The sequence below is a fragment of the Panthera uncia genome, chromosome F1, assembly GCF_023721935.1.
Source record: "Panthera uncia isolate 11264 chromosome F1, Puncia_PCG_1.0, whole genome shotgun sequence".
Lineage (NCBI taxonomy): Eukaryota > Metazoa > Chordata > Mammalia > Carnivora > Felidae > Panthera > Panthera uncia.
In genome coordinates, this window is record NC_064813.1 from 12,373,482 (window position 1) to 12,400,573 (window position 27,092).

General features: G+C 44.7%; 1 protein-coding gene and 2 long non-coding RNA genes across 4 annotated transcripts in view; 2 read left to right on the forward strand and 1 right to left on the reverse strand.

The window, feature by feature from the left end:
* The window catches only part of KIFAP3 (kinesin associated protein 3), a 353,458-nt gene that overhangs the window by 232,678 nt on the left and 93,688 nt on the right, over positions 1-27,092 (reverse strand). The gene's annotated exons all lie outside the window — the stretch shown is intronic.
* On the forward strand, positions 1,484-3,780 carry LOC125925133 (uncharacterized). 2 transcript variants are annotated; one of them, XR_007458708.1, is made up of 3 exons: positions 1,484-1,644; positions 2,870-3,055; positions 3,513-3,780. It is a non-coding gene; the product is annotated as an uncharacterized LOC125925133 (long non-coding RNA). The 2 variants fall into 2 exon arrangements; XR_007458707.1 differs by having other exon boundaries at positions 2,870-3,780.
* LOC125925134 (uncharacterized) lies at positions 14,919-21,085 on the forward strand. Its single transcript, XR_007458709.1, has 2 exons — positions 14,919-15,161; positions 20,615-21,085. It is a non-coding gene; the product is annotated as an uncharacterized LOC125925134 (long non-coding RNA).

A 27,092-nucleotide genomic window follows, 5' to 3' on the forward strand; every position in this document is an offset into this window, starting at 1 on the left:
GGAAGAAGAGGGAAAAGGCAGCAAAAGAGACTAAGGAGTGACCAATAAAGTAAACCAAGGGTTGAGTGTTCTGGAAGCCACGTGAAGAAAATATCAAGGACAGAGGGACTGACTACATCAAACCTTTGTAATAAGTCAAGTAAGAGGAAAACTGCGAACAAACAGCTTTGGTAGGGTGGGTAGGAAAAAAAAAAAACTGGCTTGCAGTGATTATAAGTGACTATGGGGGGAAAGGAATTATAGAGAATGGATATAGACAACTTGTTCAAAGAGTTTTGCCAGGAAGGAGTACAAATTTGCAAACAAGGCAGTATCAGGCAAGGGAAGTAAGGGTAAGTGAAGGGTTTTGTTTTTGTTTTTAAGATGGGAGAAATAAATTATGTGTTTGTACATTGATGGGAAGGATTTGGTAGAGAGACGGAGACATTTGTGATTCAGGAAAAGAAATGGGAGGATTTCTAGAGCATTGTCACTGAGTAAAGATGGGATCTCATTTGCAAGTGGGGAGATTGACTTTTGATAGGTGCGTGGTTAAGTCCTCTTCAGCTGCGGGTGGGAGGTAAGGGTTTATGTGTATAGATTCTGGCGGAAAGGTGGTGATGGTTACGGAAATTTATAGAATTTTGGATTCCGACACAGAATCCGAAATTTATAGACTTGGCGTTAACTTTGTCAGTGAAGTGGGAAAGACGACTGTCATCCGAGAATGAAGACTGAGGCGGTGTGCTGTGGGTCTGAGGAGAGATAAGAACGAACAAGGTAGCCATCGCATTTGTGGTAGAGTGAATAGGCCAGAAAAGTAGAATATGATCATCAAGCAACATTTAGGTTCACTGGAGGTTCATGATCAAAAGCGTTGGCCTTCGGCTCATTCTTTGGCAGGAACGAAGGCACAAATTAGGTAAGATTAGCCAGGGTTGTAGTTTTGCCGAGTGAGTACAACAAGGAATTAAGGGTATATACGAAGAGGTTGAGTCTATTGATTAGTCACGGACTTTAAGATGAGTAAGGTGGTGAGAGAGAATTTCACGAAGGTTAGAGATAATGAAAAGATAGATCAATGGGTTGGAGCTCCTGGTGAAGTTGGAAATGGGTCACTAGAGGAGATGGAGGGATAGATGGATGTTACGGTCAGAGAATGGAATGAATTAAATTGGTGTTATGGAAGGATTATTGGTAAAGAGAAGGTCTAGGGCTCTGAACATACAGATAAATGGCGGAGGTAGTATGGAGGGTCAGATCGCTGGAAGAGAGGAGTTCTAGGAATGGAGAGTCTACTGAATCATCTACTGTGTACATGGCAATCATCCAGGAATGGAGACGTTAGCAGGACTGGAGACAGTCAAAGTGAACCAGGAAGTAAAACCAGTGGGAAGTGAAGGGGCATAACTGGGGGGTTGGTTGGTGACATCACAATGAGGGATAGTGGGCAGTATGATTTTTTTTTTAAAGTTTATTTATTATTGAGAGGCAGAGAGAGACAGAGCGTGAGCAGGGGTGGGGCAGAGAGAGGGAGACACAGAATCCGAAGCAGGCGCCAGGCTCCTAGCTGTCAGCACAGAGTGCGACCTGGGGCTCGAACTCACAAACCGCGAGATCATGACCTGAGCCGAAGTCGGACACTTAACCAACTGAGCCACCCAGGTGCCCCCAGTATGATTTAATTATAAGAGATTCAATCCCGAGAATGTCTAGGGAAGACAGAGGGGGAAGGAACAATGGTTTGAAAACAGCAATGAGGGGTATGGAGGGTACCTATCTCATATATGATTTAAATTTTATATAAGACTCCAAGGATAAGTGGTTGTTCTTAATGCGGAGAATCTGGGAAAGAATATTCCAGACATAGTGAAATGGTTGGGCATTTGATAGCATGTACCAAGACACAGAATTTAAGAAACGGTGAGTAGATGAATCTGTCCGGGGCATCAGACTGGACCACAGTGGCTGTTTTGCGGAAACCCTGAGGTATGACAGTGATGGAAGAAGACGAAGTTGCTGAAATTTGTGGGTTGGGGCAGATTGTGATAGATCCTCTAGATTAAGGTTTTCCTATTAGCTAAAGGGGCTACTAAAGGTTTTTAGACAGGGCACGAAGTCACCAGGTTTATTTCACAAAGGTGAACTCTGCTACAATGTAGAAAGTGGCTGGGGACAAGGAAGATAACCAGAAAGCTACAGCAGTGGTTAAAACCACAGATCAAAGGGCCTGAACTCAGGCAGTGCCCAAAGGAGCAGGGGAAATTCAGGGGAAGTGAAATCAACAGGGATGGCAATGGTTTGGGTGTGGTTAGGGAGAGAAAGAAAGGAATCAATGAAGTACTTGAAGATTTTCAACCACAGTCACTGGGAGGAGTGACTTTTAAGTTTTAGAGTTTAGGGAATAAATGAGAATAACTAAGATACCTTGGCAGATGACCCACCTTTTAACAGGCAATCACTCAGCAGAGGCTTAATGAGTACCTTATTCTGTAGTTAGATATTTGTTTCTTTTGCGGAACTCAACATTCCTTAAAGTATCTTCAAGCCTGGTGAGGATGCTCAGGGACCGATCATATTTTTCCCTCTAAATAGTTTAGCCAGTTTAGACATGGACTCAGAGATCAAAGATGAAATGTTAATGTAATTAACTATAAAGCAAGGCCGGAGCCCAAATAAGACTTCTTCCCGTGCCCGTCTCCCCGCTACCCCACAAGTCTAGATCTTGTGCCTTGACTGCCCCCACCCCACCCCCAGCAGGAGAGACTCAGGTCTGAAGCGTTCATATTTGCCGAGACATATTTGCCGAGATCTGCAATCTCTCCTGACCCAGCGAGGATGGAAGGGCGGCGAGAAAAGCTTGTCCGGCATCTATGCTTTCTTTCCCCAGTGAAACTACAGCGAGAAGGAAGATAAAAGAGAAGCGCTCCTTCCTCCTTTCTCCTTTTGATCTCTCCTGGAAGTGGAAAGAAAATCCGTGCCTCTCTCCGGAAACTGAGGAACAGCATAAGGAGCATTTCCCCTACTGATGACAGGGCCTCTGTTAGACGCAGGCAAAGTAGAAATACAAACTCAGGTAAAGCTGCCTAATCATATGGAGGCCCTAAATAGGAAATACGCCTTCTTGTGTACAATGTGCAGGGCCAGGGCGCCGAGGGAAACAGAAGGTAGGGAAATACGCCGGATTACTGGTCTAGCTGGGCCAAAGGGGCAACATTTAGTACATGGAGGCAAGAGTGCCTTATAAAACTCAAGGGCGAGAGTGCAGCTGGGCCTCAGGGTGGGACCAGAGTCAAGGAAGCCATGGGAACCCAGGAAATAGACCCTCTTCATCTCAACTCTTGGCTTCTCCTGGAGCACCTGCTTCCCTTTTCTCTTTGCCTTTCTTTGTTCCCTCATCTCCTTAACAGAAAACAAAGACGAGCAGGGCTTCGTGGTTTGCCTGTTCTGGATTCAGCCCCAGAGAGTGCCTCACAGAGTGACTGACTCTTTCCCAGTAGCCCTTGATCTTGTTCTCCGTTCTCATTTCGCAGGAAAGGGTCACCAGCTGGCCTGGCCTAAGTCAGAGCCTCGTTTCTTGTCCACTCCCCTGTGCTGGGTGGCTGTGTATATCAGATCCCGCCCCCACCCCGCCCCGCTGTGGGCTGCGTCTGACGCGGTTCAAGGAAGTGAGCTGAGAAGATACTCCAAAATTGTCTTCGGCATCTGAGTGTTTTCGGTGACTGAGATCAGGAAATATTCAGGAAATTTCCAATCACGTAGCATGTTTATGCCATGCAATAAAATGCAATTAAGCAGTCACTTGGTAGGAACTCTTTAAAATAGTGTCTTGGGGGGGGCGCCTGGGTGGCTCAGTTTGTTAAGAGTCCGACTTCGGCTCAGGTCATGATCTCACTGTTCGAGCCCCGCGTCGGGCTCTGGGCTGACAGTTCGGAGCCTGGAGGCTGCTTCGGATTCTGTGTCTCCCTCTCTCTCTGCCCCTCCCCCGCTTGCACTCTGTCTCTGTCTCTCAAAAATAAATAAACATTTAAAAACATTAAAAAAAAAAGTGTTTTGGAAAGGCAGCCAACACCTGCCCTTGGGACCTTAGCAAGAATAAGTAGGCTACAATTTTCCCGTACCCCTGGATTAAACATGCTTACAGAAAGGATCTGGGTTATTGTAAGAACAAAAGGATGTCAAGGAAGAATGTCTGGATCTCACCTGCTCTAGGAATATTTGTCAAGAAAGAAAAAGGAATGCGACAGACAGGCCCTCTGTGTCTGCCAGATGTTCTGTGACAATACTTCTTGTTAAACTGAAATTTAAATTATGAGAGCCAGGGCCACCAAACGATGAAATAGCCAGAGGCATTTTGAGTCCCATTCATTCATTAGTCCTTTCTGGGTGTGGTTCTCAGTCAAGCCACCATTTCTTGACTTGAAATGTTAGGGTGTCTCTGGAATAATTAGCCCTTTGCCCATTTCCCTGGCTCCAGAGTTAGAAGGAGGAGTACTTTTTTCTGTTTCCTCCTCACTCCCACTTTGGGAATTTCCTTTCAAATGTAGGGTATTAATAGTAGTAAGCACTCAGCGAATGCTAAGTTCTTTACATCAATGATGCGATTTAACTTTTTCAATAGCCCCGTGAGATACATGTTTTACATGTTTTTATGTAGATTTCCTATTTTTAAGTTTGGAAACGGAGTTTAGTTTTTTTTTTTTGAGAGAGAGAGAGTTTGTGTGTGAGTGGGGAGGGGCAGAGAGAGAGGGAGACACAGGATCTGAAGCAGGTTCCAGGCTCTGAGCTATCAGCACAGAGCCCGACAAAGCTATGATATCGTGACCAGAACCCAAGTTGGACACTTAATCGACTGAGCCACCCAGGTGCCCCTGGTTTTAAGAGTTTAAGAGAATAGCCCAAGATCAGTGGCTGGTTAAAGGACCAAACACAATTGGGAACCCAGGCCTGCCTGATAGCTAAGTCTGTGCTCTTGATATAATCTGTAGGGATGATGTCTGGGAACATAAAAGTATTATGTTTATAATAAGTATACATTTATGTCGTTTGTTCCTCTACGTAGATAGATCTAGATATTGTGTTCTACATGAGGAAAACTCGTAAGTAAGTTAGCGAGTAGAGTTTCCTAAACTTGATTTAATAATTTTCCCACCTATGCCTGGGTGAGAGTAACGACTTTTTCTTCCCAGCCTCCAGAAAATCCTTGTCCCACTCACGTATGATGTCAGAAGATTCTTCAGATTATTTTTGAAAAAGTTGTTTCAATATTTATTTTTGAGGGAGACAGAGCAGGAGTGGGGGAGGGGCAGAGAGAGAGGGAGACACAGAATCCGAAGCAGGTTCCGGGCTCCGAGCTGTCAGCACAGCGCCTGACGCGGGGCTTGAACCCACAAACCATGAGATCATGACCCGAAGTTGGACTCTTAACCCACTGAGCCAGCCAGGTGCCTACCCCCCTCCTCCCCCTCCCCTTCAGATTATTTTTAAGAGGCGTGGCCACTCTGGAGAGGACTGGCCTTGGACCTTGCTCCCAAGATGCTCCCACTGCCATTGATTCCTGGTTTGGAGAAATGGATCTATAGAGAAAAGGATAATCCAGAGTGGCCCCGCCCCACGCCTTCTAGAAGAGGCCGCAGGCAGACATTCACTACATCAGATGACTGTCCAAAAAGAACTGCTAACCCTCCACTGGTCAAACTCTAGACTTGTCCTTGGGCTTTGGCTCTCTCTGCTTGTTTTCATGAGATTTTTCATCTCTTCTTTATTATTACAGTGTATTATTAGATCAGTGCTCCAAATCTACAGCAAGGAGGCCCTGGGCAAGCTTTTATTGCTTTATCATGATTTACAATCCATTTAACCAACTTCAGCATGTTTTAGAAATGTTTCCAATGTAATTCCCTTATTTTTTGTTTGTTGACATATAGAAAACACACAGGGTAATTAACCACACAAGTAACTTGCATTTCAGATTATTCTGATTTATACAGTGTGTTTCAGTAAACCAAATTTTTGAAGTTTGAAATTTGATAACAGTTATGAGCCCTTTTTCTGTATGTATGCACCCATATGCAAAGAATTTTATACATCGCTTCAAGAGAAGTGCTATAGTAAAAATTATAATAGTGGTTAAACTATCTCCATTTAGATTGAGTCTCTTCTCCAGGCTTAAGATTCATCTCAACAGATTCCTTCATTTTTTTAAATACGTGTGTGTCTGAAGAAGGAGCCCTTGTATACTGGAATCTTAGAGGTGGAACTGACTTTGGAAGTTTCCAATCCAACATCTCATTCATACTTTTGATGTTAAATAATAATAGCAAGTATTTGATGCTATTTCCTAAGCATTCCTATAAACACTTTAGATGTATTAATTCACTTGGCCCTCATAATGTTCCTAGGTAGTCAGTACCATATTTATTCCCATTTAACAGAACAGTGTATAAGGCATATGAGACATAAAGGATATAAGTAAGTTACCTGAGGTTACACAGCTAGAGTTGAGCTCTGAGCTCTTCAGTACCATACAATAGTGTAGAATAACTGTATAAAAGATGATCTAGAAGAGGTTACCTCTGCCCTTACCAACCCCAAAGCCTGTGTGATCTCTGGATTCTTTATGATGTTCCCATCTTCTGCCTTGGATAACCCTTTCCTCCTCTACCCTCAAACGCCACCGTATGACATTCTGGCAATAAATGAGCACAAGCTATAAAATGGTAAATTGTTAAAGAATCAATCCTTTCTAGACCCTGCTCTTTTATTTTCGCTCTGGGAAAGAGTGTCAGCTCTGCTCTCTAGAACCTAAGTGCATCCCCTTTCTCTACCCTGGGAGGCTTCCTCGGTTCGTGCCAAATGTGGGCAGAGATGTCAAGCTGTGAAGGAAGGACTCCTTTGCACACTTTCTGGAGTGATGGGCGATCGCTCGGCAGTGAGAACACAGTAATGGCTTCTTTCAGTCAACGTGCTGTGCCTGGGAGAGGTGAGAAGTTGGAGACAACGGGTCTCAGAGAAACAACATGGGTCAGGCTGTTCATTTCTCATTACAGGGATTGCATTTCAGTGGCTGCTAATCTGAGGACAGGGTCCAGACAGAGATTAATGAGAAACCCTAACCCTCTCTGGAATGTGGGCAGATCCTGGGGCCTCAAGGCCTGGCCACAGAAGAAGCAGTTTTGGGAGCCAGGAGCCCAGATTGTCTAGAGTGGAACATTAGAATCTTGGCAAGGGATAGATGAGCTCTCATCACACAGTCCTTGCTCTGGGGTCTGGTGTGTGATACTCAAGTCAGGTTTAACCCATGGTGATGAGGAAGGATGGTGAGACCAGGAGACTAGGTGTACAAAGGGGCATATTTAAATTTTCATTTCCGACAGAAATTATGATGGATTTCTTTTAATCTGGAATGTGATGACCATGATCCCTCTTGCAGAGAAATATATAAAAGATAAGTTTTAATCTTTAGTGTTAACTCCAAATTCTTCCAATGAATAAGAAGGGCTTGGTTCATTTGCCCAACCCTTCACTCATTCGCCGAGCTGACAAGTATCTATTTGGCACCTAATACACGCCAAACACCATGCCGGGCACTGGGGACACAATGGGGAGGGAAATAGACTTAAATAACTTTCAATTTGGTCAAGGGCAGATGTGAAATGAGCATGTACTCAAATAAACTGTAATCTTCATTGTAATAAAAGCCATGAAGCAAATATACAAGAAAGAGAATAATGGGGGTGGGATGTCTACTCTCTATTTGAGGATCTAGGAAGATTTTTCCTGGTTCATACATCCTGGATTCTTTGGGGTTTCACTCACCGGTGATTTAAGAAATGAGGGCTGTGACAAGATTCTCTCAATGGGGTCCCCATAAAAATCAGGAGATAAAGGTGGATTTCGTAGGGGAAGAAACTTCCATCTTTTCTGTACATTCTCCCACAGCCTATGGAAGTCAGATCTGTGTGGTTCGCAGCCTCATTTCCAGCACAATGACTAGCTTGTAATAGGTGTTCAATGAATGTCCATTGAGTAAATGAATAACTGAAACGCTGACATTTCTCTGCTTCTCTCTTTCTGTTTGAGTGGATTAGCACCAAGCTGGAAGTAAGAGGCAGGCCAAACTTTGGGAGTTGGAGTCAGCTCGTAAATCCCACACTGGGCCTTTATGCCCGAGAGAATATATGAACAACTGGTAGACAATACCAGAAAAAGGTCCTGAAGGCAGACGTCAAAGACCAGTAGGAAGGAAAGAGAACCATCATTCGAGGCCTAAAGTTTGTGATGAGGCAGTAGGTCTCTGCCAGTCCAGCCTTTTCTTTCAGCCTTAGTAACACTGGTCCAGGCCTTCTCAGGGGGCTGGGACCCGCTCTCCGCCTGCCATCACTGCCTTTGAAAGTGAGGTGAGACCTGACCAGCTCTGGAGAGACAATGAGTCAGGTTCGGGTGGGTGGAGGGAGGAGGAGTAGAGGGAACACTGAATAAAATACTTTGTCCCTTTTGTGTCCTTTATTAAAGGGGACTTCCCCAATTCTCCTCTTTCTACCCTTCCCTCCTCACTTTCTGAGTTTTTCTCCAAAACGTTATGAGTATCTGATGTTATGTCAGCAACACATCATATATATATATTATATATATATATATAATATATAATATATATTATATATATAAATAATAATAATATTATTATTTTATAATAATATAATAGTATTAATATAATATATATTAATATAGTATATATATTAATATATATTATATATATAATATATATTTATCTCTCTTCTCTGGAATATAGGCTCTGGAAGGCATTGCCTTTACCTTTTTGTTATCATATTCCCAGCCTTCAGTCGAGTGCTATCACATGGTGGATGCTGGGTAAATATATACTGAATGAGTAATACAACACAAATACAACCATCAGGGTGGTTAAAAACATCCAAAACAAAAGAAAACAAAAGAAAAAACAGAAACCTTACCTGTGACCACAAAGATATTAGCATCGAGATTGAACCCATTTCCCGTTTGTTTACTTGTATTTTATTTCCCAGTTATCAAGCCTCCTGGTAGATTCCTTTATTCTCATGGTTCTACAGCTCCCCCAGCCTCTCTGTGTTTTCCACATACACTCCCAACCCCTGAAAGTCTTCCCTATTTTTACAATGCCAGGAAGGACTGACATAACAATTACATCTGGTGACCCACTTACAATGGGCCACACTTAAAGCCATCCTCTTTAAAGGGGACTGTTTTAAATGGACCACCCTGTATGCTACGTTAGGTTGTGTCTTTGTGCCAATAAGCTCAGAAGTGTTTCATAAATAAAAAGATGATGTTAGGGAAAAGAGTTCTCTCTTTCTTTTTGTCTTCTAATTCACACGGAAAATTTTAGTGTAGAAATCTTCTGCTCAGCTGTGCAATGACAAAGCAATTCAGCCCAGAGAGATGATGCTTTGGGTTTGGAATCGATTATGATAGGCCGATACTGGAGAGCAGGCTTCCATTTGGGGGGAAACTGAAGAAGACTACATTCTACAGGAAAGATCCTTCTAGATAACGGATCCTCTAAGCTTCACTTCCTGCTTCCTAAAGGACTTCTGTTGGGTCCCCGAAAGGAGCCTCAAGGTCAAGAGGGAAAAGGGAAGGCAAGCTAATTTATAGCTGCTCCAAGAATGCAGTTGCTGGATATATCCTGACAGGGGGTTCTGTTGTGCTTTGAAGAATTACGGGAAAATTCAAGCTCAGAATGAGCTTCTGTAATATGAAAATTAAAACTCCACCCCAAGCCTTCACCCGCATCTGAAGCCAAGTCCATTTAGATGTGCAGGAGGGATCTGTTTACTTTGTATGGAAAATCACTTTCTTTTTATTAGCAAGCTCCAGGGTTTCCTGATGATCTGAAGGGCTGTTGCCTCTCAGAGGGCAGTCATGGGGCATTCTTGGCACCCGCAGGGGCCAGAAGGACTGGAAATCTTATTTTGCAACATTTTCTGCCTGCGTTTTAAAGTCAAGGAAGACAAATGGTTCTGATAAGTTCAGCGATACCTTTGGATTTGAATTGACTTTTTGTCCTGAGCTGACCTGGAGAGGTGGAGAACCAAACCAAATGGAAACAAACAAAAAATAAAAGCAAACCCCAAACCAACATAACATGAGCAACTTTTGTCTTTCTCTGCAAGCCCATTGGTTCCAGGAGGAACAGCTCTCTTATTCCTACTGTCATCAAGAAACCAAACACAAGACTTGGGGTGGGCGTAGGGGAGGGTGAGGGGGTAGGGGATGGTCTTTAGACACATTTTCAGTTCAATCTTTTCCTTGCTCTTACCCTGCCCGCTCTTGTCTTCCTGATATTTTTCAGTTGTTCACCTCTAACCAGCTGGTCATCCAGATTTCTCCTCATCTCCCCACATCCTATCAAGAGACCTTCCTTAGCAGGTGTGCCTTAAACATTCCAGTTCACAGCGATCTCCCCGCCGCTCGACTGTGAAGATTTTCCAGGGTCCCAAATACTCTACCGCTAGAATTGGGTTTTTTTTTTTTCCTTCTATCCCTTTACCCTACCATTAAGTCAAATGAATTCTTCCTTGCAACCTTCTGACTCTCCTAAGCTGAAAGATCACCTCTGGATTCCCTACCCAGGAGCCCAGATCCTTCAGTTTCAGTAGCCCGTAGGCTCCCTGGCTCAACCAAGGAACGACTCCCCCAGTGGCTCCTCTGCCAGCCCCCTCTGCCTTTTCATGCCATCTAACCCACGTGTCCTTATTCTCTTTCCTTTACCATCCATTCTCTGACACCAGATCCATTCTTCGTTCATGTTTCCCCGCCCCGAGCCCTCCCGGTGCCAACGTGGTCCACTTGTTGAGTGATCCTGTCAGTCAACTCTGGCTCATTACAAACTGTGTAGGCCCTAACCTCACGCTTCCATATGGCCTCACGATATATTATTGTAATTATATTCTCTGCAGTGGGCAAAATGAAACACATGCTGTGGCAGTGGCTGTGTTTTAAGCTGATTGCCGAGGCAGACTAATAAAAAGTGAGCGAGGTCTCCTGTAGGACTGTTTCCACCTATTGGCTGCTTCCGGGAGTAGGATTTCCTGACAGTTACTACTTCGCAGTCAGATAACATCAAATGCCTGCTTCTGGACCTTGCTCTCAGGTCTTTAGACTGCATAGGTGATGATTTTAAGTGGGGACTGTAAGAAAACTTCAGCAGTGTGTACCAGGAAGTTGGAGGGAAATTGAGGATAAGGGCAGGGGGATAAGTGGAGATGGTTTCACGTAATAATTAGAGCTATCATTTATTGAGGAACTACGTTGGGCCAAGTACTAACTAGTTATTTTGTATATGTTCTCTTAATTAAACATCGCTGGAGACTTTCAATTCAGAGCTATTACTAGATCCTACCTTCCAGAGTTTATTTCCTAGTCTGTTGTTCCTCTGCATGTGATCTAGGAGCTGACAAATCTGGCTTCACGTCTTTCCTTTTTTTTTACGTGGGTGCAAATCTTTTTAAGTTTTTTTTCAAGTTTATTTATATCAGAGAGAGACGGAGAGAAAGAGAGAGGGAGAGAATGAGTGGGGGAAGGGCAGACAGAGAGGGAGACACAGAATCGGAAGCAGGCTCCGGGCTCCGAGCTGTCAGCACAGCGCCCGACGCGGGGCTTGAACCCACGGACCGTGAGATCACGACCTGAGCCACGGTGGAGGCTTAACCGACTGAGCCACCCAGGCGCGCCCCTGTGTGGGCACAAATCTTAATGCTTTAAAATGAGAGGATCAAGTAAAATGTAGGAATGATAATACCTGGTTAATGGGATTGATGTGACAAGTTGCAGGAGTGCTGATAACACTGACTCCATCTTTGGCCCTCCATCGTTTCCATGTCAGATCAATGGCCTCTTTGGGAGCTACGTGTTCTGGGCCCCTTGGAGATTAACATATATGCCTTACAAATGCCTGCCAAAGCTTGGGGAGCCTCCCAAAGCTCGCTTTGGCCTCCCACGAATCTTTTAGAGATAACTTAGTCTTTCCCCTTTCTGTCGTACAGGTAGTACAAGACCTAGCTGTCAACTAGGCACATGCGAGCCTTTTGATCTCACCACGGCGCCCCTCTGCGTGTCCCTTTGCTCTATAAAATCTGCGGACTGATGTCCGGACTTGGGGACAGTGACTGTGCAGCTGCCATGGGCCCCTGCCCCACCCGTAAGCTACCCCGGCTACAACTCTGTAAACCGTATGGAGTCCTCTGCTTCGTTTCCCACTCTCAAGATGCCTTCTCAGTTTGGGAGCTACTTCACTGTCCCTCCTTCACCTTCTGAGGCAAGTAGAGTAGATGTTAGGTTTCGGGTGGGATGATAGTGGCTATCCTACAGCAGGTGCTCAAGACACGAGAGCAGCGGTTCCAATTTTACCTAAGTAACGTGTATAGCACAAAAACCACCCGTTACAAAATAGGCAAAGGAGAGGAGTAGGCGTTTCTCCAAAGAAGATATATGAAAGGCCATCAGGTACAGGAATAGCTGCTCAACATCACTGGGCGTTAGGGAAAGGCAAATTGAAACCACCGTGAGACATCACCTCATGCCCGTTCGTTACCAGTCATCAAAAAACCAAAGATAACAAACGCCGGCATGGACGTGGAGAAAAGGGAACCCCTGTGCACTGTTGGTGGGAATGTAAATTGGTTCCTGCACTGCTGTTGAGACTGCAAATTGGTGCAGCCCCTATGGAAGACAGTGGGGAGAATCCTCAAAAAATAATTAAAAACAGAACTACTCTACGACCCAGCCACTCCACTTCTGGGAATATATCCAAAGGAAATAAAAACACTGACTTGGAAACCCCGTGTCCATTGCATTGTTCACAATAGCCAAGACAGGGAAATAATCTGTGTCCATCGATGAATAAATGGGTAAAGTAAAGGAGTTGTACTGTGTGTATATATATATATATATATATATACACATATATATATATATACACATATATATACACACATGTATATATATATATATATACACACACACATATATATATATACACCTATGTGTGTATATATATATATATATATATATACATAGGTGTATATATACACCTATGTATATATATATATACACACACACACGTGTATATATATATTGTGTATAACACTGCTCTGCAATATGTAGGAAAGTTTAGACGGGATCCTAAGAGTTTTCATCACAAGGAGAATTTTTTTCCTTCTTTTCTTCTTTCTTTTCTTTTTATTGTGTCTATATGAGAAGACAGATGTCACCTGGGCCTCCTGTGGTAATCATTTCACAGTATCCATAAACCGAACCATCATGCCTTGCTCTTTAAGCTTTGCAGTGACGTACGTCAATTGTTCCTCGATGAAGCTGGAAAACATAATAAAGTTCTTTATTTAAGGTTTTGCGAATGCAAAGTTATCACCTGGATTCATAAAGGTTCCGAGCCCTTTAAAGCAACGGAGCCGCGGGTGCTCACAGAGCTAGTGGGGAAAAATGGAAGGAAAAGTCGGTAACACACAGACGCACAGCCACGCGGACACACACACTCAATCAGGCCCACGGATGGGGTCTTTAACAGTAAACCGAGGTTCACTTACAGAACTCCCATAACAAATGAGCATATGGTGAGCATTTGAGAGAGAGAACGCATCCTTCCTCGAAGGGAATTTAGGAAGAAAAGGGAAAGAATGTCTTAAAAAGGAGAAGAAATGAGAAAATTAGGGAAGCTCTCTGTGGTTTACCCTTTGTTAAAAATTGCAACATAGGAGCTGATGTCTGCGTTTGGACCTCCGAACTAAGATGCCCTCCTCCGCACGACAACTGGAGAACAACGGGTCTGCGTGCCCTTTAATCCATGACCCCTGGAGATCAAGTTACGCCTTTGAAAGCACTTTTCTTTCTCCGGGCAACTAAATGAATTGAAATTGATGTCCTTAATTGTTTTCTAAATTGCAATTTTTCTCCCCCAGATGTTTTTTATCAGTGTTGAGCCCAATGGGCTCTGTCAGTCACACGGGGAGATGAAGTCATGTGGTAATAAAAGACAAGGGGCTGGGGGAGGAAGGGACATGCCATGCAGTATATTGTCTAATTGAAAAATGCGCCACGTCAATGCCGAGCTTGAAATCTCGGCCTCCCTGAGGGCTACTCTCAACAAACAATGCACACATCTTCTGCACTGGAAAGATTAGGCTTCTCCCCTTTCTCCGTTATTAATTCAGGCCAATGCCAGAGTTTCCTTCCTTTGCCTTTCTCGGGTGACGTCACCCTACTGGAACTGTGGTCGGAGGTAACAAGTTCTCGAGTGAAAACTTCAGCGTGGGAGGGAAGGCGTCAGGGCCAGAGGGTGGGGGTTAGGCTGACGGCCTTGAGGGACAGCACTGGACCAAGCTCGAACCTTGTAGCGGGGAGAAGAGAGCCGGGGCTTCTAGCCGTGGATGGTGGGAGAAATCGTTGCTGACGATAACACAACCTGAAACGGAGAGGGATCTTGTGGGAATGCAGCACTAGGGAAAGTCACAGAGGCTCGGGCTCAGAAAGCAGACCACTGAAAGCCAGAAGCACAGACAAAATGGGAAGGGTGCACGTGCTTCTCATCGCAGGGAGGACAGGGCTGTAGACACGGGGCCCATGGCAGCCCTTGAGGGAGACTGGAAGGCAAGGAGAGAGCTGATACAGACAAACCTAAGGAAGTGATGGGGAGACCCCTCCCCCAATTCTCCATTATGGAAAACAGAGAAGCATGGGCCGATCTACAGAAGTGTGGGTCTAGAAGGTCCTTAGAGATTTTTTCTAGTCTTTTACCTATCCTCATTCTGTGTTCCACTTGACCCCAGTGGCATGAAATCAGTCCAGTGTTTGTAGACTCTCTGTAAGAAATAACTTGTAACCAATGGGGCTTTTACCAGCCCTCACCGTCAGGAAGACCCCCCCCCACCTTGTATCAGAAAAAAAAAAAGCCTCTTTTCTCTTGTCCTGTCATCACGGAAGAAGGAGGACACCTGGTCATTACAGAAGAAGCCCAATGAATCGCTCATTTAATTTTTTGCTGGTTTAATTGAGCCGTACCTCGCATTTGCTGGAAACAGACTCCAGGGACTTCTCCAAGTTCTTTGATTGCACTGGAATCTTGATGAATCAACCTCTTCTTTGAAATACGAGGACTATTGCCCAAGGTTTGTAATCCTTTGTAATTTTCTTTGTAGTGATGTTTGGAGTAACTAGATTCGAACTGCATGAGAGTCAGTCACACATAAATACCAAAGCTCTAGGGGGAAAAGTTGCACTGTAGGAAGGTGTAGATGGTTAGGGCTTTGTCTGGGTTCTAACATTTAACCTTAGCCTTAACCTGTTTCTCAGAGTTCTTCTCTGGGCTCAAACCATCGCCATCATCAGCACCCTACCTCTCATCTTCTTGTCCTTCTTCCTTGTCTTTTCCTCCTATTCTCCTCTTTTCCTTTCTTTCTGACTTCAACTTCCTTTTTCCCTTTTTCTTTTTCTTGCCTCTTTCCTCTCTTCCTCTTTTTTTCCCTTTCTTCGGTTCCTCTTCCTTCCTCTTCCCTTCTTTTTCTTCTTCTCTTGATATCTTCCTTTTCCTCTTCATTTTCTTTTATGTTTCCCCCTTCACTTTCTTCTTCCCCATCCCTGATCCCTCCTTTTCTTTTTTTCTCCACATTTTGTTTTGACTTTTCAGGCTGTGCCAAGACTTAGGGAAGTGTTTTTCTTATGCCATCTCGTTTCACCTTGGTTTCAGCCCTAGATATTTGTTAAAAAAGTTTTTTTGAAACAGAGCACAAGCAGGGGAGAGGGGCATTGGCAGAGAGAAAGAGAGAGAGAGAGAGAGAGAGAGAGCAGGCTTCATGCTCAGTTCAGAGCCTGACAAGGGGCTAGATCCCATGACTGTGAGATCATGACCTGAGCCCAAATCAAAAGTTGGACAGTCAACCAACTGAGTCACCCATGTGCCCCCTCAATATTTTTAGGATGTTTAGTATCAGAAAAAATAAGTAATTTATCCATTCACATGGCTGGGTCTCTGATTCCAAATCCATGCTTTTAATAAAAGCCTCTCTAGGAAGACAATAATAAATATAGGGGGCAGAAAGAGTCAAATAAAATTATAATTATTTAAACGCGGAGCCTGAGAGAAGGAAATGATTTTGTACTTGTGAAAATTTGGAATTAATTGGGGTGAGATAACTATAACATCACGTTATAAGCAATCATTTTTAATGGAAAAATCTATAAAGAAAAATAATAGAGGCAAGACAATAATTTGAAATATAGAAAGATCTTTGTGAGAATAAATACTTATTTATTAGATCTCCCTGAAGATCGTCAAGGAGGAATGAATGTGCCGTTGCAAAGGACTCAACATTCCTCGTGAAATGCATATTGGTATTAGGATCAGCTATCAAGTAACAGAGGACCAAATTACAGTTGCTTTACATTTTACTAAAAGAAGTCTGGAGGGGCGCCTAGGTGGCTCAGTCGGTTAGGCGTCCAGCTGCGACTCAGGTCAGGATCTCACAGTTCGTGGTTTGGAGCCCTGCTCTGGGCTCTGAGCTGATAGCTCAGAGCCTGGAGCCTGCTTGGATTCTGTGTCTCTCACTCTCTGCCCCTCCTGCACTTGTGCTCTCTCTCATTCTCTCTCTCTCTCTCTCAAAAATAAGTAAACATTAAAATAATTAAAAAAGTTAAAAAGAAGTCTGGAGATCACAGTGGTTCATTTCATTCTCTTTTTTTACTCTACCATAGTCAGCATATTGGCTTTTGTCCTTACACTTGTACCTCATTATACTGAAATAGCTGCCGCAGCACCATATTTTCACCTCGTTACATTTAGGGATGGAGGAAAACAACTTTTTCTGTGTGGGATGGTTTTTTCTTTTTGTAAAGCAATAACGTAGTTACCAGAAGCTTGTCCCACCCGGCTCCCCCAGCAGACTCTCTCTTCTGTTTTATTAGCCAGATCTGGGTCATATGCCAACCTCTGACTGCTGGCTAAGGGAATGTAATGGCAGGTGGGGCCGGAGAAGGGGCTAAACTTCCCCAAAAGTAGGAAGCCTGGGCTTGCTACCGAAATACATTTGGAGGTTTATTAGTAAGTAAGAGGGGCAGATGGCTGTTGGGTAGATGATGAACAGCGTCTGCTACACCATTTTATTCATTTCACAGGGGAAAATGCCTTCCTCGGTTTCCCTCAACTGAAGGCAGACACATCTGGGATATTTTGCTTTCAGGCAAAAAAGATGGTGAGGAAACCAGAATCCCATGAAATATTATCATTAGTTTGACTGCTCCTTTCAAACTTTTCGATATTCTGTTAGCATTCTAATCTAAATACTAGAACTTTGAGCAGGAAAGTGGAGGAGAATGGTTCAAAAATAAAGAGCAAGACAAGCTTTGTGTTTTTGAGAGGGAATGGACAAGTGAGGGGTAGGTATGTAAGTAAGTAAACACGTGTCGCTTAAGATGGATGAGGCTTTCCATGTGGCGCATGAAGAAACAGGGCGAACTCTAGTCATGACGAAGGGATGAAGTGGTCGGGGGCTCTGGAAAGGCCTGAAAGATTCAGAAATAGCATTCTTACTTTTTTGGGTGAGCCTGGCCCAGTGTGTCAAGGTCCGCAAGGACACTCTAATATCCTAGAGAGCTAATAATAAGAATGATGATAACAATAATATAGGGGCACCTGGGTGGCTCGGTCGGTTAAGCATCAGACTTTGGCTCAGGTCACGATCTTGTGGCTCGTGGGTTCGAGCCCCACGTTGGGCCCTGTGCCGACAGCTTGGAGCCTGGAGCCTGCTTCCGATTCTGTGTCTCCCTCTCTCTCTGCCCCTCCCCCACCCATGCTCGCTCGCTCTCTCTCTCTCTCTCAGAAATAAATAAACATTAAAAAAATTTTTTTGATATATAGTTCCTATGGTCAGGCATCTTTCTTAGCACTGTACCTATGTTAAGTCCTTTAGCTGTCACCTGCATTAGAGCAATGATTTATAAGTGGCAGAATGTTGTATGTGTCCCATGGCTCCTTAACTGCAGTATCACAGGCTTTTTGACATTTAAGGCAGCTGCATGGAGAGCTAGATCCAATGGACGTTTGCCCATTGGCTCATTTCTTCTCTAACTCTCATTTCTTCTTCTTCTTTTTTTTCAGTGTTTTTTTAAGTTTATTTATTTATTTTGAGAGAGAGAGGGAGAGTGCATGTGCACGTGCATGAGCCCGGGCGGGGGTGGGCAGAGAGAGAGAGAGAGAGAGAGAGAGAGAGAATCCCAAGCAGTCTCCGAGCTGTCAGCACAGAGCCTGATATGGGGCTCGAACCCACAAACCATGAGATCATGACCTGAGCTGAAACCAAGAGTCAGAAGCTTAACAGACTGAACCACCCAGGTGCCCCTCTTTCTCTCATCTCTTGACAATTCTTTTCCAGTTTATAGTTTACCAAGGCCACTGTGATCTCTGGTTAGTGTGGTGCAATGCAGCCTCCTTGGGAGGAAGGTACAGTTCCTTGGGAATGTCTATGCTTTTGATTGGTATAGATTCTTCAACTATTTTCCTGTAACTTATTCAATGGCTAATGAACTTGGGTCATTTTCAGAACCACAGCCAAGTATCTTAAAGCTGGCAGCCATAAGTTTGCCTTTTTCCTCCCCTGGAATCCATAATTTCATTACATTATTACCAGCTAGAGCATTCACCAGTCTAGCTCAAACATTTTTGGATGTCTTGTCACAAACTGTTCATTGTTAGATTTTCCTAAAGGACCAGCAGCCCTTTTGTGAGGGGCAGGGCCCAGTCCTCCATGACAAGCAGGTTGAAAGCCACTGATGGTCCATCTGGCTGCTGCTATCTTGTCAAGGCCAAGGCTAGAATTTAAACCAGGCATTCTAGCTCCAGAGTTCATGTTCTTAACCCTTAGCCTCTGTTATCCGTTTAGAATCTGTGTTTCTCACCACTATATTAGAGTACAGAAGTTGTGGCAAGGTTATAAATTCAAGAGCACAACTAATGGGAAAGACCAATCAAGACTGTGTTATAGGGGTGAGGAGAATAGGTCTCACGGGGCAAGGATAAATTGGAGTATTTGGGGAAAGAAATGAGGAATAGTTCTATTTGGAAAGGGAGCAACGTGGGGGGAGGAGAAATTTGTAGAGAACGAATTAGATGCGTTTTAGTTTGGCTGGTAACTGAGCTCTTTATTTTTTTAAAATTTTTGAATTAAAATTTCTTTTTAATGTTTATTTATTTTTGAGAGAGAGGGAAAGATAGATCGTGAGCCGGGGAGGGGCAGACAGAGAGGGAGACAGAGAATCCGAAGCGGGTTCCAGGCTCTGAGCTGTCAGCTCAGAGCCCCACGCGGGGCTCAAACTCACGAACCGCGAGATCGCGACCTGAGCTGAAGTCCGACGCCTGACCGACTGAACCACCCAGGTGTTGCCTTAACCGAGTTCTTTTAAGTTTCCCATCTGAGGTTAGAGCAGAGGGGGCCGCTGGGGGCTGCCGTCTGAAGGGTTCTTTTACTCCTTTCTCACCGTCCCTCGACCTCTCTGCCTCCTGGGGACCGTGACAGCGGTACCAGGCTGCTGTACCAGAGTTCCTCGTCCTGACATGGAGAAAGTACTTTCCAATATCCCAGACCAGCCACAGTGGATGGAGATTGGGAAGAGGGGCCTTCATCTAGGGAGCAAGTCTTGTCTATCCAGGGATGGAGGCCTCAGTGGCCACTTGCGCTTATCAGATGATTGACGTGGCCAGCAGTGGGCCAGCCATCCAAAGTCTTGAGGCCTTACTTCACAATGTAGTAGTTTCTTCTGTCACGTGGAAGGACGGAATGGACTTCCAGAACCTTGTTTTCCTGGTCTGGTGGTGGACACCATCTTTTTTTTTTTTTTTTTAGTTTTACTTATTTATTTTTGAGAGAGCGAGGTAAAGAGAGAGAGTGAGCACAAGTGGGGGAGGAGCAGAGAGACAGAGAGGGAGAGGGAGAATCCCAGGCAGGCTCCACGCTGTCAGCACGGAGCCCGATGCGGGGCTCGAACTCCCAAACCGTGAGATCGTGACCCAAGCCAAAACCAAGAGTCCAACGCTTAACCAACTGAGCCACTCAGGTGCCCCAGTGGACAGAATCTTTGGGACAGCAATTTCATGATCTCTAGTTAGCAAAGAAGCATGTCAGAAGATACTTTCCTACATGTATTCGTCTGAAGGTCAGATGGAGGCGTGGACCCCCGTGACAGGCTTGCCGTGTGTCCCAGCCACCAGCTTCCAGCAGCCTGACAACTGTATTTTCAAGGAGTGAGGAACCTGTAGCACTTAGGGCATCTTAAGGTACTGCATCTCATGCAAATATTTCTCTTTAAATGTTTTTTAATGCTTATTTATTTTTGAGAGAGAGAGAGAGAGAGACAGAGATGGAGACAGAGTGTGAGTGGGGGAGGGGCGCAGAGAGAGAGAGAGAGAGAGAGAGAGAGAGACAGAATGCAGAGCAGCTCCAGGCTCTGAGATGTCAACACCGAGTCCGATGCGGGGCTCGAACTCACGAACCAGAAGATCGTGACCTGAGCCGAAGTCCGCCGCTTAATCGAGTGAGCCACCCAAGGGCCTCTCAAATCTTTCTCTTCGCAGATAAGAAAACTGAAGCCCAGAGAGATGAGAAGATTTACCAAGCTACGCCCGAGACCTAGGATCCAAGGCTCTTTGCCATACACACTCCTGCCTTGGATGAATGACATTCTGGAAATGCAACGGATAACTATTACTGTGGCAAGTAGTATAGAGAAGGGACATTAGAAACTGTGACAAGGGCAAGCCAGTTTGACTCGGCACGTTGCTTGAACCTGAGGCTTCCTGGATGCTAAATTGCAGGAGGTTACATGCATGGACTGAGCCCTGTTTTGGGGGATTAATCTCCTCGCCCACGAGAAAGTGAAGAACTCCGCCGTGCACATTTAAGTACTACTATTCAGGGAACTTGGAGAGGTCATTTACCAAATAGCTCCTTTACCCTTCCCACCAAGAATTCACTGCTTTAATTGAGGGGAGTGGTTTTTTTGGAGAATTGGCCGGCCCGACATAAAGTGGCATTGTAAACTTCAATCCTTTGCTTGCCGTTCTCTGGGGTTTTACTCTTTTTTTTTTTTTTTTTTTTTTTTAAATAAAAACTTGTTCTGTAAAGGTAATATGAGTTCCTGGTTAAAAAGTTTTTGTGAAATCCAAAAGAATATGTAAGCGAGAAGAGAATCTCCACCTGAATTTTGACTCTGAGGCTTCTAGATCTCTTTTCTAAAGACAAAACCCCCCAGAAGCTTCTTCTGTTTTCCTGTAAGTGTATATTAATAGATAATGGCCTCTTTTTATACGCACGTTGGCATACCAATCTCACTGTATTGTACCTCTGCTTGTCTCGCTTCATGTTTTTCAAAGATTATTACCGATCAGCATGTAGAGATTTATCTCATTCCCATCAATTGCTTTAAAAGGTCGATGAATTCTAGGCCACCCTATTACGGTTCCTGTCTTTCTAGAGCCTGCCACGTGGCCAAACCCTAAGCGGTGAGTTTCACCCAGCAGATCGCATGGACTGGTCCCAGAGGGCCTGATGCTTCTAGGCCCCAGAATCCAGGAGCCCCCTCTCCACCACGTAAACATCCAGGGCGACTGTCCCGTAATGGGATCATCTGTCCTGCTCTGATTCTCAGATGACCTTCCTGGTGCGGCTTGGAGAAGGGGGTGGGTGGGGTCTTGAGAAGCTGGCTTGCCCTGCATTTGTCTTCTTGGCTGATCCGGCCTCGCGGGAGTATGGAGACCGTACTGGGAGATCTCTCCGAGGAGACATTGGGTTTTGCTGGCAGGCAGGCCTCCAGGCCGCTCAGCGGAATGTCTTTGTGTCTGTAGCTGCAGGAGGAGCCAGGAGGCTGTGCTTCCGGGCCAAGGGAAACACCACTCCAGACTCAAGACCACGACTTGGCAGAGACTCTGGGGCCGGCTGAATTTAGGAGAGGGCCCTCTCCTACCTCTTCCATGCCCGAACCACTCTTTCCCACTAACCCTGAGAGGATGGGGTGGCTCAAGGTATCTGGTCTATTCACTTGCCTGGGTGAGATGGATTCCCACCTCATTCTGGTACAGCAGGAAAGGCGAGTGCCTCTTTCCCTCGCTGGGAAGGAAGGAGAAGGCAGCCAGAGTCGAATCAGACCTCTCGAGAGTCAGCAAGAGGCTTGGTCTCTGCTTAGACAAATAATCTCGAGGAGATCTAAATCCCCTGTTCATTGTGAAAACAGACAGTGCCAGAGTAAAACAGAATTAAATTGTTTCTCTTTCATGGCAGCTGAAGTGTAAAAACCATTCTGTTCTGACCTTGTGGCAGGAATATCCTGACACCTCATAAATTATCCTAAGGGCTCAGGGCCTGGGGGGTGGGGGTGGGGCTTGGGAAGGCTGCAGGTTCAGGCTGCTGTCAGCCCTGAGCACAGGCCTTCCTTCTGGCCTTTCTGACAGGCAGGCACCCGTGTTAGGATGTGGAGGAAAGTAGTTTCCTCAAAGTCAGTTTCTTCTGAGTTAGGACAAGTATTTCCCCCTCCTTTTATGTATTTAGAGTTTGTATGGCCACAGGGCCTATTCCACGGGTAGTTTGTGAAGGAGGCAGGAAAAGCATGGTGACGTCTCCCGAGGCTGACAGAACCTCTGAAGTAGTTTTAGAAGCCTCCCATTTTCTAAGGAAGAAAGAGAAAGGGGAAGGAAGGAGAGGACAGAGTGAGAAGGACACAAAAGACGCAGAAATGAATTAAAGGGGAAGGAAAAGGAAGGAGGGAGAAGGAAGGGTGGGTGAGAGAAATGGTTTCCATTCAGATAGGGCCTCCCACCGCCACCCCCACACCCGGTTGGTTATGGGAACCGAGGCCACCTCCTCACAGGATGGAAGTCACAGTCACTTCCTGGCCCCCTGGCGAGCCTTTTCTAGCTCCTACATCCATCTGTGCCCTACACACAGTAGGTGCTCTGTAAATGTTTGTGGAGTGGAAAGATCCACAGATTGGTCTCCAGAGAGGGAAACGGATGTATTTTGGGAAACTCCAAGTATGTAGAACAAAGTCATTTGGGGCAAACAATATTCCTGTAGACTGAATCACCATAAGGTTTAAAGAATCTGGGTATTTGTGGGTGTGTCTGGACATATTGTGTGTGGGAGCGTGGGTGGGTGGTCTGGACGGGTGGGTAATAAGTGACAGGAGGGCCCTTGGAAATATAAAGGGCTCCATAACTACTGTAAAAATAAAACTGGGAACGGCATGCCCAGACCTCCAGCCATGCAGTGACCAAACTTGACCTTGGCAGAGATGAATAATATTGTGGAAATGGATTCAAGAATTATTAGTCAATGTTTTCAGTCCCTATGGGCTTTTTTTTTTTTTTTTCCCAGAGAACTGCTGGGTGGTTTTTGGCAAATGACTGCACAGCCTGTAGGATTCCAGAGCCTTTCGAAGCTCTTTCTAGACTCTGCTATACTGATGTTTTTTTTTCAAAAATTTCTGGTTCTTTTCTTTCCTAATGGGATGTCTTTTCTGGATCCCCCTTTGGGAAAGGAGTGTGATTTCTCATTTGCTTCTGCTTTTAATTCCTTCCTTGCTTTGAAATTATGTCTTAAGCGTTGCTCATAAACAGAAAATAGATCCTCTTCCTGATTCCTCTGGCCTGGAGAAGAACAGCTCGTTAAAAACCTGTTTACACCGAGCTGCAAAATAGGTCATAATATATTCTCTTCTTCAGCTGCCCCAGGACACAGATACATAGTCACTGGGATGCACAGTGTGTTGGTGAAGAGAAGCAGGGCCAAAGAAGTGTTTTGGGGGCTGCGATCGCAGATAACCTGCCAAGAGAATATTCTACACTATCCACGCCCCCACTGTGGGTGCCTGACAAGGTTGAGTTGCTGATACGTATCTTCATACATATATCTGCGATCACCCTATAGCAAGCTCTCATATTTAGTTTCGGTGTTGTTGTTAGAGGAATAGTAATTTGGAGGGTTGGTAACAGATCCTTAAACCCTGCAGGTATTTTGGGTATTGGGTAGTAAACAAGTCCTAGAAATAAAGTCTCTTAGATGCTGGGGATTCCATGCTACAGGCATAGAGTTAAGGAATACCATGTACCTTGATAACCACCTTGAATACTGCATGCCTATTTTCTTTATGTATATTTTTGAGGTTTACCTAATCATCCCCCAACTAATCAGCCTAATTCTTGATTCCACATGACCACCTCACTCTTAAAATTGCCGTGCACATCTGCCTGTATTTATGTTAATTTTATGTATTTTATTTCCCTCCCATTAGACCTTAATCTCCTTGAGGATAGGAATCAGCGCAATCTTTATTCCATATACACAAGTGCCTGGGATTGTTTCGTGAATCCTATGTGTAGTCAATCAATGCACTCTCCGAGGAACGTTTTAATGTGAGGTTGGCTTGTTTTCCTAACTTCTTCTTCCATCCCTTTACTAGTCAGCACATGCTCAAGAAATGCCGATGTCAGCCGTGGGATGGCATAATTATGAAAAAAAAAAAATACAATTCTAAAATTATACAATACACTTCAAAGTCAAGAGTAAATTACCTATGGATGTTCCATGGCTTTGTAGGTAGCAAGATGGCATTTAAATTGTAGGTATACATTTCTGACCATAAGCAATCATCCATTTGTTAATATAAAGTATCTATTCAGTTACTAAATATTTGGATGCTTTCCCTGAGCTGTTCCCTTTTTTCTCCCTGGGGCGTTCTATCGGATCCTTCACCATCAACACCTCCTGAATTTGGAGTCTGGTCCCAAAGTCAAGGGAACTGCACATAGACAATCAAATAAATTTGCTCTGTTTCTAAACAAGGTTCTACACCCCCGGGCACCATTTTCCCCAAAGTACTGACTCTTGAGGTCCCAGGGCTCAGATAATGCAAAGTCATCGCTCTAGCTTGTTACTCCAATCTTCTCTCCAGACCTTCTTCCTGGATTGCAGACATCAGGTCTTTTACTCCCATTGTAATATTGGGCTATGTTAATCCTGGACGCATTCATGAAATGCATTTCTACAACTTTCCTCCTCTTTCCTCTGCCTCGTGGCCATGCTTTGAATCCTGGACACCCAGCATGCCTCTCCTGATGTACCGACAGCTGCCTCTCAATGTTCTTCTGCATTAATACCAACCCATCCTAAGATTATTTCCCTCAGAAGCTTCCCCTTATGCAGCTGTCTTCATGAAAAAGGCAAAAAACCTATTGAATAAATTAAGAGATTGATTGCAATGACATAATGCTTTGGAAATATACACTCCTTATTTGACCTCTTAGAGTGTAAGATCTTCATTTTAGGGCTCCAAATGCATTCATCCATCCCTCAACCTAGGGAAAGATTATGATTTGTTGCACAAAGAATTCAATGAAGGAAGATAGGAAAGAGTCAGCTTCTAGGACACAAAATAGGTTTTGAACAACGGTCTGGAGAGCCAAGCAGGCATTAATAGGAAAGTTTTCCCGAACTCCCTCACTGCTGTCTTTAACGTTTGAACAACTCAGCCTGGCGGGCTTGTGCTCTGGGACTCCTCCAGGGTTGATAAGACAGCTCTTCTCCTTTGAGGTCTAGGCAGCTCCCAGGCAGCCGGGGGATAATGGATGGGTAGTTAAAAAAAAAAAAAGAAGCCAATCCTCTTTTTTTGGCTCCGGAGATTGGAGGAGGAGAGTAGGGGAGAGAGTAAAGCAGTGAAGGCATCAGACATTTCTCACTTCGTTTGCCTGTAGGTAAGTCAAAGAGAACTCCAAGAAACAGGTTGACACGGGCGGAGGCCAGCTTAGTAGCTGCCCTTAAACCAAGCTGGGTCACAGTCACACCGACCTGATCATGCAGAAAACTCAGGCAGAGAAAGGGTCTGCAGTTGACATTTTCATGAGCCATGGTTGCATAGACAGATTTCAGAAGGAGCTGAGAATCTCCCTATGGAACCTGGCAGAGGGGGTGTCACTGCCCTGGGGGAGGGGTTGAAGTGGTTCCACAGGGAGGATTGCAAGGCACACGTATGTCAAACCAAGGCCTAATGAATGGGACCTCCGTGGGGTCTCTGCCACCGACAGACGTGGAGGTGAGGCAGCGTCAGCCAAAGGTTACTGCTGAGCGGAGACCAACTAGATGGCAAATGACCCTGACCACAGACCTTAGCTGTGGAATGCCAGCAAGGTACACAGCACCTTGTTGACAAAGACGGTATCCCAGAGCTGGAAGGAGGGGGCAATGCTTCTGAAGACCCTGCTTTTCCCTATGGCCCTCGAGGTCCCACAGTCACCTCCCTCCTCTTCAACCTCCTCATTCATTTGTGCATCACTACCTTTAAGCAGGGGGAAGGAAGGCTTTCAAAGAGGTTTGAGATTAAAAAAAGGTTTTTTAAATTAATGTATTTTTATTTTTTGAGAGAGAGAGAGAGACAGAGAGAGAGAGGGAGCGAGCTGAGGAGAGGGGCAGAGGGAGAGAGAAAGAATCCTAAGCAGGCTCCACACTCAGAATGGAGCCCAGCACGGGACTCGATCCCATGACCCTGGGATCATGACCTGAGTCAAAATCAAGAGTTGGACACTCAACTGGCTGAGCCACCCACGCGGTCTGAGATTGGGAGTTTTTAACAACAACAAAAAAAGACATTACATACTTCTTAAATAGACGATTTAAATTATAGGATCAAACTGAATTTTAAGTGTGACTGGATTATTAGCATCATTAGTTGTTCTCACCTACCCTTTGAGGCAGACTAGATTGTTTACCAATGAAGTGCTAAACCTTCTATGACTCTGCTTTTTCTTATTTGCAGTGTGCGAGATAAATATTGTGATTCCCGTCACATAATGGCTGACAGTAACTGAATAATTTGCCTTTTCTGGGATATGAATATATTTTTAAAATTTATTTATTTATTTTGAGAGAGAGAGAAGAAAATGCAAGTTGGGGGGAGGGGTAGAGAAAGAGGGAGAAAGAGAATCCCAAGCGTTGATAGTGAGAAACCTGGCATGGGGCTTGACCTCATGAACCATGAAATCATGACCTGAGCTGAAATCAAGAGTC